Raw genomic sequence first — 12,437 nt, forward strand, 5'->3', positions numbered from 1 at the left:
CTGCATACTGGATCCTATTCCTACTAAACTGCTGAAGGAGCTGCTTCCTGTGCTTGGCCCTCCTATGTTGAACATAATAAACAGCTCTCTATCCACCGGATGTGTACCAAACTCACTAAAAGTGGCAGTGATAAAGCCTCTCTTGAAAAAGCCAAACCTTGACCCGGAAAATATAAAAAACTATCGGCCTTTATCGAATCTTCCATTCCTCTCAAAAATTTTAGAAAAAGCTGTTGCGCAGCAACTCACTGCCTTTCTGAAGACAAACAATGTATACGAAATGCTTCAGTCTGGTTTTAGACCCCATCATAGCACTGAGACTGCACTTGTGAAGGTGGTAAATGACCTTTTAATGGCGTCAGACCGAGGCTCTGCATCTGTCCTCGTGCTACTAGACCTTAGTGCTGCCTTTGACACCATCGATCACCACATTCTTTTGGAGAGACTGGAAACCCAAATTGGTCTACACGGACAAGTTCTGGCCTGGTTTAGATCTTACCTGTCGGAAAGATATCAGTTTGTCTCTGTGAATGGTCTGTCCTCTGACAAATCAACTGTACATTTCGGTGTTCCTCAAGGTTCCGTTTTAGGACCACTATTGTTTTCACTATATATTTTACCTCTTGGGGATGTTATTCGAAAACATAATGTTAACTTTCACTGCTATGCGGATGACACACAGCTGTACATTTCAATGAAACATGGTGAAACCCCAAAATTGCCCTCGCTAGAAGCCTGTGTTTCAGACATAAGGAAGTGGATGGCTGAAAACTTTCTACTTTTAAACTCGGACAAAACAGAGATGCTTGTTCTAGGTCCCAAGAAACAAAGAGATCTTCTGTTAAATCTGACAATTCATCTTGATGGTTGTAAAGTCGTCTCAAATAAAACTGTGAAGGACCTCGGTGTTACTCTTGACCCTGATCTCTCTTTTGACGAACATATCAAGACTGTTTCAAGGACAGCTTTTTTCCATCTACGTAACATTGCAAAAATCAGAAATTTTCTGTCCAAAAATGATGCAGAAAAATTAATCCATGCATTTGTTACTTCTAGGTTAGACTACTGCAATGCTCTACTTTCCGGCTACCCGGATAAAGCACTAAATAAACTTCAGTTAGTGCTAAATACGGCTGCTAGAATCCTGACTAGAACCAAGAAATTTGATCATATTACTCCAGTGCTAGCTTCCCTACACTGGCTTCCCGTTAAGGCAAGGGCTGATTTCAAGGTTTTACTGTTAACCTTTAAAGCGTTACATGGGCTTGCTCCTACCTATCTTTCCGAGTTGGTCCTGCCGTACATACCTACACGTACGCTACGGTCACAAGACGCAGGCCTCCTAATTGTCCCTAAAATTTCTAAGCAAACAGCTGGAGGCAGGGCTTTCTCCTATAGATCTCCATTTTTATGGAACAGTCTGCCTACCCATGTGAGAGACGCAGACTCAGTCTCAACCTTTAAGTCTTTACTGAAGACTTATCTCTTCAGTAGGTCATATGATTGAGTGTAGTCTGGCCCAGGAGTGTGAAGGTGAACGGAAAGGCTCTGGAGCAACGAACCGCCCTTGCTGTCTCTCCAGGGCCGGTTCCCCTCTCTCCACTGGGATTCTCTGCCTCTAACCCTGTTACTGGGGCTGAGTCACTGGCTTGCTGGTGCTCTTTCATGCCGTCCCTAGGAGGGGTGCGTCACTTGAGTGGGTTGAGTTACTGACGTGAACTTCCTGTCTGGGTTGGCGCCCCCCCTTGGTTGTGCTGTGGTGGAGACCTTTGTGGGCTATAGTCGACCTTGTCTCAGGATTGTAAGTTGGTGGTTGAGGATATCCCTCTAGTGGTGTGGGGGCTGTGCTTTGGCAGAGTGGGTGGGGTTATATCCTTCCTGTTTGGCCCTGTCCGGGGGTTTCTTCGGATGGGGCCACAGTGTCTCCTGACCGCTCCTGTCTCAGCCTCCAGTATTTATGCTGCAGTAGTTTATGTGTCGGGGGGCTAGGGTCAGTTGGTTTTACCTGGAATACTTCTCCTGTCTTATCCAGTGTCCTGTGTGAATTTAAGTATGCTCTCTCTAATTCTCTCGTTCTCTCTTTCTCTCTGAGAACCTGAGCCCTAGGACCATACGTCAGGACTACCGGGCATGCTGACACCTTGCTGTCCCCAGTCCGCCCGGCCTTGCTGCTATTCCAGTTTCAACTGTTTCTGCCTGCGGTTACGAAACCCCTACCTGTCCCAGACCTGCTGTTTTCAACTCTTAATGATCGGCTATGAAAAGCCAACTGAGATTTATTCCTGATTATTATTTGACCATGCTTGTCATTTATGAACATTTTGAAAATCTTGGCTCTCTCTAATTTTCTCCTTCTCTCTTTCTCTCGGAGGACCTGAGCCCTAGGACCATACGTCGGGACTACCGGCCGTGGTGACTCCTTGCTGCCCCCAGTCCGCCTGGCCTTGCTGCTATTCCAGTTTCAACTCTTCTGCCTGCGGTTATGGAACCCCTACCTGTCCCAGACCTGCTGTTTTCAACTCTTAATGATCGGCTATGAAAAGCCAACTGAGATTTATTCCTGATTATTATTTGACCATGCTTGTCATTTATGAACATTTTGAAAATCTTGGCTCTCTCTAATTTTCTCCTTCTCTCTTTCTTTCTCTCGGAGGACCTGGGCCCTAGGACCATGCGTCGGGACTGCCGCCCGTGGTGACTCCTTGCTGTCCCCAGTCCGCCTGGCCTTGCTGCTATTCCAGTTTCAGCTGTTCTGCCTGCGGTTATGGAACACCCACCTGTCCCAGACCTGTTGTTTTTCAACTCTTAATGATCAGCTATGAAAAGCCAACTGAAAATTATTCAGGATTATTATTTGACCATGCTTGTCACTTATGAACATTTTTGAACATCTTGGCATAGTTCTGTTATAATCTCCACCCGGCACAGCCAGAAGAGGACTGGCCACCCCTCATAGCCTGGTTCCTCTCTAGGTTTCTTCCTAGGTTTTGGCCTTTCTAGGGAGTTTTTCCTAGCCACCGTGCTTCTACACCTGCATTCTAGCTGTTTGGGGTTTTAGGCTGGGTTTCTGTACAGCACTTCGAGATATTATCTGATGTACGAAGGGCTATATAAAATAAAATTGATTGATTGATTGATTGAAGTCGACCGCCGAACACCGCCCGGACAAGGAGAGGCAACGACTTCGGCAGAAGTCGTGACATTACCCCCCCCCCTGACGCGCGGCTCCAGCAGCGCATCGACACCGGCCTCGGGGACGACCCGGAGGGCGAGGTGCAGGGCGATCCGGATGGAGGCGGTGGAATTCTTTTAACATGGAAGGATCTAAAACGTCCTCCACCGGAACCCAGCATCTCTCCTCCGGCCCGTACCCCTCCCAGTCCACGAGGTACTGAAGGCCCCTCGCCCGACGTCTCGAATCCAAAATGGATCGAATAGCGTACGCCGGGACCCCCTCGATGTCTAGAGGAGGCGGAGGAACTTCACGCACTTCAGCCTCCTGGAGCGGGCCAGCCACCACCGGCCTGAGGAGAGACACATGGAACGAGGGGTTAATACGGTAATTAGTGGGCAGTTGTAATCTATAACATACCTCGTTCACTCTCCTCAGGACTTTAAACGGCCCCACAAACCGCGGACACAGCTTCCGGCAGAGCAGGCGGAGGGGCAGGTTTCGGGTCGAGAGCCAGACCCTGTCCCCTGGTACGAACACCGGGGCCTCACTGCGGCGACGGTCTGCGCCAATTTTCTGGCGCCTTATGGCACGCTGAAGGTGGACGTGGGCTGCCTCCCAAGTTTCCTCAGCGTGCCGAAACCAATTGTCCACCGCAGGAGCTTCGGTCTGACTCTGATGCCAAGGAGCCAGAACCGGCTGATACCCTAATACACATTGGAAAGGGGTAAGGTTAGTGGAGGAGTGACGTAGCGAGTTCTGGGCTATCTCTGCCCAGGGCACGAACTTCGCCCACTCCCCTGGCCGGTCCTGGCAATAGGACCGCAGAAACCTGCCCACATCCTGGTTAACTCTCTCCACCTGCCCATTACTCTCGGGTTGAAAACCTGAGGTAAGACTAACCGAGATCCCCAGACGTTCCATGAACGCCTTCCAGACCCTTGACGTGAACTGGGGACCCCGATCAGACACTATATCCTCAGGCACCCCATAATGCCGGAAAACATGTGTAAACAGAGCCTCCGCAGTTTGTAAGGCCGTAGGGAGACCGGGCAAAGGGAGAAGACGACAGGACTTAGAGAACCGATCCACAACGACCAGGATCGTGGTGTAACCCTGTGAAGGTGGAAGATCAGTCACAAAATCCACTGACAGGTGCGACCACGGCCGTTGAGGAACGGGTAAAGGTAAAAGCTTACCTCTAGGCAGGTGTCTAGGAGCCTTGCACTGGGCGCACACCGAACAGGAGGAAACATAAATCCTCACGTCCTTAGCTAAAGTGGGCCACCAGTACCTCCCATCAAGACAGCGCATCGTCCGACCTATCCCGGGATGACCAGAGGAGGGTGATGTGTGAGCCCAATAGATCAATCGGTCGCGGACAGCAGACGGAACGTACAGACGACCAGCTGGACACTCAGGAGGAGAGGGCTCTGCACGTGACGCCCGCTCAATGTCCGCGTCCAGCTCCCACACTACTGGCGCCACCAAACACGACTCTGGGAGTATGGGAGTGGGATCCATGGGTCGCTCCTCTGTGTCATACAGCCGAGACAATGCGTCTGCCTTGACGTTCTGGGAGCCTGGTCTGTAAGTAAGCGTAAACACAAAACGAGTGAAAAACATGGCCCACCTTGCCTGGCGAGGATTTAGTCTCTTCGCCTGCCGGATGTACTCCAGATTGCGGTGGTCAGTCCAGATGAGAAAAGGGTGATTAGCCCCCTCAAGCCAATGCCTCCACACCTTCAAGGCTTTTACGACAGCTAACAACTCTCGGTCCCCCACATCATAGTTACGCTCCGCCGGGCTGAGCTTCTTCGAAAAGAAAGCACAGGGGCGAAGCTTCGGTGGCACACCCGAACGCTGAGAGAGCACTGCTCCTATCCCAGCTTCGGATGCGTCCACCTCTACTATGAATGGCAAAGAGGGATCCGGATGAGCCAACACAGGCGCCGAGGTAAACAGAGCCTTCAGTTTACAAAAAGCCCTATTCGCCTCGGCCGACCACTGCAAGCGCACCGGTCCCCCCTTTAGCAGTGAGGTAATGGGAGCTGCAACCTGACCAAAACCCCGGATAAATCTCCGGTAGTAATTGGCAAACCCTAAAAAACGCTGCACCTCCTTTACCGTGGTTGGAGTCGGCCAATTACACACGGCTGTAATGCGGTCGCTCTCCATCTCCACTCCTGAAGTGGAAATCTGATGCCCTAGGAAGGAGATGGATTGTTGGAAGAACAAGCATTTCTCAGCCTTGACATATAAATCATGCTCCAACAGGCGACCAAGCACCTTGCGCACCAAGGACACATGCTCAGCGCGTGTAGCAGAGTATATCAAAATATCATCGATATACACCACTACACCCTGCCCGTTCAGGTCCCTGAAGATCTCATCTACAAACGATTGGAAGACTGATGGAGCATTCATCAACCCATATGGCATGACCAGGTACTCATAATGACCTGAGGTGGTGCTAAATGCCGTCTTCCACTCATCACCCCTCCTAATACGCACCAGATTGTACGCACTCCTGAGATCCAATTTTGTGAAGAAGCGGGCCCCGCGCATTGACTCCATTACTGTATTTATCAAGGGTAGCGGGTAACTATATTTTACCGTGATTTTATTAAGGTCTCGATAATCAATGCACGGGCGTAAACCGCCATCCTTCTTCTTCACAAAAAAGAAACTCGAAGAGGCGGGTGAAATGGATGGCTTAATGAACCCCTGACGCAGGGATTCAGAGATATAATTATCCATAGCCACTGTCTCCGCTTGCGACAGAGGATACACATGACTCCTGGGATATGCAGCGTCTACCAGGAGATCTATCGCACAATCCCCCTGTCGATGGGGTGGTAATTGAGTCGCCTTCTTTTTACAGAAGGCGAGTGCCAAATCGGCATATTCTGGGGGAATGCGCACGGTGGAAACCTGGTCTGGACTTTCCACCGTAGTAGCACCAACGGAAACCCCTACACACCTACCTGAGCACTCTCGCGACCACCCCGTGAGAGCCCTCTGTGGCCAAGAAACAGTGGGGTTATGAGTAGTTAACCAGGGTAGGCCTAGCACCACAGAATACGCAGGGGAATCAATAAGGAAAAGACTAATCTTCTCCTTGTGACCCTCCTGCGTTATCATAGACAAAGGTGCGGTGACCTCCCTGATAAACCCTGACCCTATTGGTCGACTATCTAAGGCATGAATAGGGAAAGGCATATCCACAGAAACAATAGGAATCCCTAAACTATGAGCTAAATTTTTATTAATGAAATTCCCAGCCGCGCCTGAATCTACTAGCGCCTTATACTGGGAATGCAAGGAAAAATCCGGAAAAGTGACAGAGACAAACATAAGTGCAGCAGAGGGCTCTGGATGAGTATGGTGCCTACTCACCTGGGGTGATGCCAGAGTGCCCTGCCTGCCTTCTCTATTCCCAGAGGAACCAACCCGGCACCGATCAGCAGTGTGATCTCTGCGATCATAGATGGTGCTCGAGTGGGTACCCCCTCCGGTCTCCCTGCGCACCATCCCTCCCAATTCCATAGATTCGGGAGAGAGAGTGCGGGAGGATGGAACAACCAGACCCCGATCTAGACGTCCCCGAGTAGCCAGCATGTTGTCCAGCCTGATGGACATATCCACCAGCTGGTCGAAGTTGAGGGTGGTGTCTCTACAGGCCAGCTCCCGACGAACGTCCTCGCGTAGACTACAACGGTAGTGGTCGATCAGGGCCCTGTCGCTCCATCCAGCGCCGGCAGCCAAGGTCCTAAACTCCAAAGCAAACTCCTGGGCACTCCTCGTCTCCTGCCTCAGATGATAGAGGAGCTCACCCGCCGTTTTTCCTTCGGGAGGATGGTCGAATACTCTCCGAAAATAAAGGGTGAACTCCTCAAAATGGTCCAACACCGCATTCTCCTCTCTATACACAGCGCTGGCCCACTCCCGGGCTTTCCCGGTGAGGCATGAGACGAGGGCGGAACTCTTCTCCCGGTCGGATGGTACTGGGGAGACCGTGGCCAGATATAAGTTCAGTTTAAGGAGGAAACCCTGGCAGCCTGCAGTATCACCGTTGTAACCCGTGGGTAGGGGTAAACGGATTTTGTTAGGTTCAGGTGGGGAAAACGCGTTAAAGGTAAATCCCCGTTGTGGCAGTGGAGGCGCTGGAGAAACTCCCTGTCTCTCCCAGCGATCCATATTCTGGACAATGCGATCCATGAGGGCGCTCAAACAGTCAATCTCCTTCGCTTGGTCTATAACGTGCTTTTCCACCTCCATGGGCGTCGTGTCCTCTCCTGCTGACTTCATATTTTATGGTCAGAGATTCTGTCACAATGGCGTGTATAAGTGGCAGAGGAAGTCAGGCGCAGGAGAGTCAAAATAGAGTGTAGAATGGAGTACTTTAATTAAAGTCCCAGTAATCTGCTCCATAACACTCACGGGAAAAAAAACATAAAACAAATCTGGGTACGAAGACCCATCGCACACCTATACACAATCAACACAACACTTGACAACGAACAATCTCTGACAAACACATGAAGGGAAACAGAGGGTTAAATACACAACAGGTAATGAATGGGATTGACAACAGGTGTGTGGGAAGACAAGACAAAACCAATAGAAAATGAAAAATGGATCGATGATGGCTAGAAGACCGGTGAAGTCGACCACCGAACACCGCCCGGACAAGGAGAGGCAACGACTTGGGCAGAAGTCGTGACAACCGTTCTAATATTGAGTTACCCCTGGTCAGTTTGTCATGGAAAGAAAGGTGTCCTTAATGTTTTGTACACTTAGTGTAAATTGCACAATAATTAGACATTTATGGATTTTTTTCTTTTTATACAACCTGCCATCTACTTTCCTGGGGACTGAGGGTTATGAGAGAACCCCCACATCACTAGCTTCTCTTTATTCAACCTGCCATCTACCCACCTGGGGACTGAGGGTTATGAGAGAACCCCCACATCACTAGCTTCTCTTTATTCAACCTGCCTTCTCCCCACCTGGGGACTGAGGGTTATGAGAGAACCCCCACATCACTAGCTTCTCTTTATACAACCTGCCATCTAACCACCTGGGGACTGAGGGTTATGAGAGAACCCCCACATCACTAGCTTCTCTTTATTCAACCTGCCATCTACCCACCTGGGGACTGAGGGTTATGAGAGAACCCCCACATCACTAGTTTGTATGTTCTGCAGCCTTGTACAGATAAGGAGGGGATGACTGGGAGGCAGGTTGTCATTTATTGTCATGAATCTTGCCCTAGAGGCAGATTGGCAATTATTGTCATGAATCTTGCCCTGGAGGCATTTCAGCAAAGTGGTGACAAGCTGGAACAGGCACAAAGTATTACAAATCTGATTTTAACCTCAACCCTAACCACACTGCTAATCCTTCCCTTAAATTAAGACCATAAAACAACATTATTTTCAACAGCCAATTTTGACTTTGCAGCTGACATATCTAGAGGAAATTGAGCAGTTCTGCCTCCAGGTCAAGATTCATGACAAACGTCAACCTGCGACTGGCAGAGGCAACGCAAAATCGATAACAAAATTGTTTTGACAATTAACATGCCTTTTCTTGTTTCAAGTTTGTTTTATTATGAAAAGTTCAATATATCCTTGTATACTTGTACAACTATGGAGCATATGTCCATATATAATTGTACAATTTGTTATTCAACATAAAAGACGCACCAAAAATGATCACATTGGTATTTTAACGGTGTTTTTGTAAGAGTTTAAACAGAGGATCCATCTAAAACAGTATAAAACAAGTGCAGTATGTTCTGAGAATGTTACTTTAACGTCAACGCATAACGTCACACCTGGGAGTCTTGTTTAAAGACTGCATGTTGTTTTGGGTGTATTGAGTGACGTCGTCATCAATATTTGGAGAATATTCCTGTAATATTTTCACCTCTTGTCAGACGCCAACAGCCTAGTCGGCTGCAGACATTCATAAGGAGTTCAAGTAGTTCATTTGCCATTTTCAGGTTTTAAAAGTAATACATACATTGTAATTCCTTGTTGGACCTCTCTCACATATAGGACAGTACATACCAGAGGAGGCTGCTGAGGGGAGGACGGCTCATAATAATGTCTGGAACAGAGTGAATGAAATGGAACACATGGAAAGCACGTGTTTGATACCATTCCACTTATTCCCCTCCAACAATTACAAGCCTGTCCTCCCCAATTAAGGTCCCACCAACCTCCTGTGGTACAAACACAAACAGTAAAATATATCATAAAATCACACTGTGTGTGTGTCGGTGTGTGTCCAGCGTGTGTGTCTCCGTGTGTGTGTCCAGTGTGTGTGTTTGTCCGCTGTGTGTGTGTGTGTGTGAGTGTGTGTGTCAGTGTGTGTGTGTTCATTTCTTTGTGTGTGTGTGTGTCAGTGTTTGTGTATCAGAGTGAGAGTCCTGTGTGTGTCCCCGCTGTGTGTGTGTGTTTGTGTGTGTTCAGTGTGTGTGTGTGTGTGTGTGTTTCCGGTGTGTGTGTCCAGTGTGTTTCTGTCTAGTGTGTGTTTGTGTGTGTGGGTCCTGTCTGTCCCCCCCCAGTGTGTGTGTGTGTGTCCAGTGTGAGTGTGTGTCACTGTGTGTGGGTGTGTGTCATTGTGTGTGTGTGTGTCCAGTGTGTGTGTGTGTGTGTGTGTGTGTGTGATTGTGTGTGTGCGTCCAGTTTGTGTCCAGTGTGTGTGTCCAGTGTGTGTGCCCAGTGTGTGTGTGTGTGTGTCCAGTGTGTGTGTGTGTGTGTTCAGAGTGTGTGTGTGTGTGTTCAGTGTGTGTGTGTGTGTGTGTTCAGTGTGTGTGTGTCAGTGAGTGTGTTTCCGGTGTGTGTGTGCGTGTGTAAGGTGTGTGTGTGTGTCTGTCATGTGTGTTTCAGTACCGTGTGTGTGTGTCCCCGGTGTGTGTGTGTGTGCGCGTGTTCAGTGTGTGTGTCCAGCGTGTCTGTGTGTGTGTCCAGTGTGTGTCCAGTGTGTGTGTGTTCAGTATGTGTGTGTGTTTGTTAGTTTTCTGTGTGTGTGTGTGTTCAGTGTGTGTGTGTGTGTCATTGTCTGTGTGTGAGTCCTGTGTGTGTCATTGTGTGTGTGTGTGTGTGTGTGTGTGTGTGTGTGTGTGTGTGTCATTGTGTGTGTGTGAGTGTGTCAGTTTGTCCAGTGTGTGTGTGTCCAGTGTGTGTCCAGTGTGTGTGTCAGGTTATTATTAAGACTGAGGAGTCATCATAAACCCTAAACCCTGGAAAGAGTGGCTCAGTGAATGTGGAGGTGAATGTGATCAGGTGGGTCAGTGTCAGAGGAGGCTCTATAGAAGGACAGAGTGCCGGCTGGCCAGTCCAGATACACTCCTACTCTGTGGGAGCTGGAGGAGGGGACGTCTATGGTAGTGGGTTTATTATTGTGCCTGGCAATGTAACTGTTGTCATAGCAGCGCAGACTCCAGGACTTGTCATTGTATCCAAGACAACAGTCATTAAACTCTCCTCTCCTGTTGATTACTTTATATGTCACTCCTATACCAACCTGTCTCCCACTCCACTCTACCTCCCAGTAACAGCGCCCAGTCAGACCCTCGCTACACAGCACCTGTGGCCAGACCTCAAATCTCTCTGGGTGATCAGGATACGGCTGCTTCTTTCTCCTCCATGTCATCTTTCTGTTCTCCTCAGACAGAGAGAGGAGTCTGTTTACTGTGTTTGGGTCCAGTGTGAGATCACAGACATCTGATGGATGAAACCAGACACAATTTTAGAAATCATCATCATTCACATTAGAATGTTAACTCACTTTTCACTAATACATTTAATGTAGATGTTTCTAGGTATCAAAAGGAGAAGTTCAGGTAACTTGAGACTTGTTGAATGATCATATGTTATACGGTATGGTAATATAAAACACACTTATTCCCATTAATTAAACACACATACACACACACACACACACACATTGTCAAAGCAACTCTTTGTAAACAATGGTGTCCCTGATTTGTGCTTTAATATGACCAAGTAAGTAATGATGGTGGTCTTCGACTTGAATTAAGACTTATTCTTAGTCATATTCTTCACAGCAGTCAACACTCACATTTTCTAAGCCCAGGTTTCATTGTGTACTCTCCACCATGTTCCACACTGTAGCGGTAAGCAGAAGAACAAACAGTCATTGTTGGATACACACGAACACACACACACACACACACAAACACTGGACACACACACAAACACTGGACACACACACAAACACTGGACACACACACAAACACTGGACACACACACTGGACACACACACTGGACACACACACTGGACACACACACACACAGTCAGCATATAATTTGTCCAAGTGGTGGTAAGAATGTTTGTCTTAACTAGCCTGATAAGTCAAACATGTCTGATATGAACATTGACATAAACCCTCTACATACTTGAGTTTCTCCAGTCTGCAGTGTGGATCCTCCAGTCTAGCAGAGAGCAGTCTGACTCCAGAGTCTCCTGGGTGATTGTAGCTCAGGTCCAACTCTCTCAGGTGTGAGGGGTTTGACCTCAGAGCTGAGACCAGAGAACCACAGCCTTCCTCTGTGACTAGACAGCCTGACAGCCTGTAAAGAGTCAAATCATATTAAAATCACACTGATATTCTTTGGTGGTGAAAATAGTGGCAGTATATTTTTCAACATATCTATTCATAAATGAATGCATGTATTATTATTATACATGTTCATAATATTACTTGTAAAAAGCAAAATGTAAATTACAAATATTTGAGTAGACTGACCAGACCAGTTTAAAAAGCAGTATCAGTCAGAAGACAGACAGTGAGGTATCAGATTTAGATTGTATTGAGTAAACAGTCCACTCCATATCTATTTTTGACAGTGAAGCTAACATTTTAAATGTGTCTCTATACTCCAATATTTTGGATTTCAGATCAAATGTTTCATGTGAGGTGACAGTATATAATGTCACCTTTTATTTGAGGGTATTTAATACATATCTGTTTCACGTTTTTAAATAAAAGCACTTTATGCATCTAGTCCCAAATTTGAAGAAGTCATAAGTATTCTGTCAAATTGGGGCGGCAGGGTAGCCTAGTGGTTAGAACGTTGGACTAGTCACCGAAAGGTTGCAAGTTCAAATCCCCGAGCTGACAAGGTACAAATCTGTCGTTCTGCCCCTGAACAGGCAGTTAACCCACTGTTCCTAGGCCGTCATTGAAAATAAGAATTTGTTCTTAACTGACTTGCCTAGTTAAATG

At 47.7% G+C, this 12,437-nt stretch overlaps 1 long non-coding RNA gene across 1 annotated transcript; it reads right to left on the reverse strand.

The window, feature by feature from the left end:
* Positions 1-8,809: 8,809 nt before the first annotated feature.
* LOC129832719 (uncharacterized) lies at positions 8,810-12,084 on the reverse strand. The gene is made up of 3 exons (XR_008755999.1): positions 11,608-12,084; positions 11,270-11,316; positions 8,810-10,911 (listed from the first exon to the last, which is right to left on the reverse strand). It is a non-coding gene; the product is annotated as an uncharacterized LOC129832719 (long non-coding RNA).
* Positions 12,085-12,437: the final 353 nt, after the last annotated feature.

The sequence above is a fragment of the Salvelinus fontinalis genome, chromosome 34 (assembly GCF_029448725.1).
Source record: "Salvelinus fontinalis isolate EN_2023a chromosome 34, ASM2944872v1, whole genome shotgun sequence".
In the NCBI taxonomy this organism is placed as follows: domain Eukaryota; kingdom Metazoa; phylum Chordata; class Actinopteri; order Salmoniformes; family Salmonidae; genus Salvelinus; species Salvelinus fontinalis.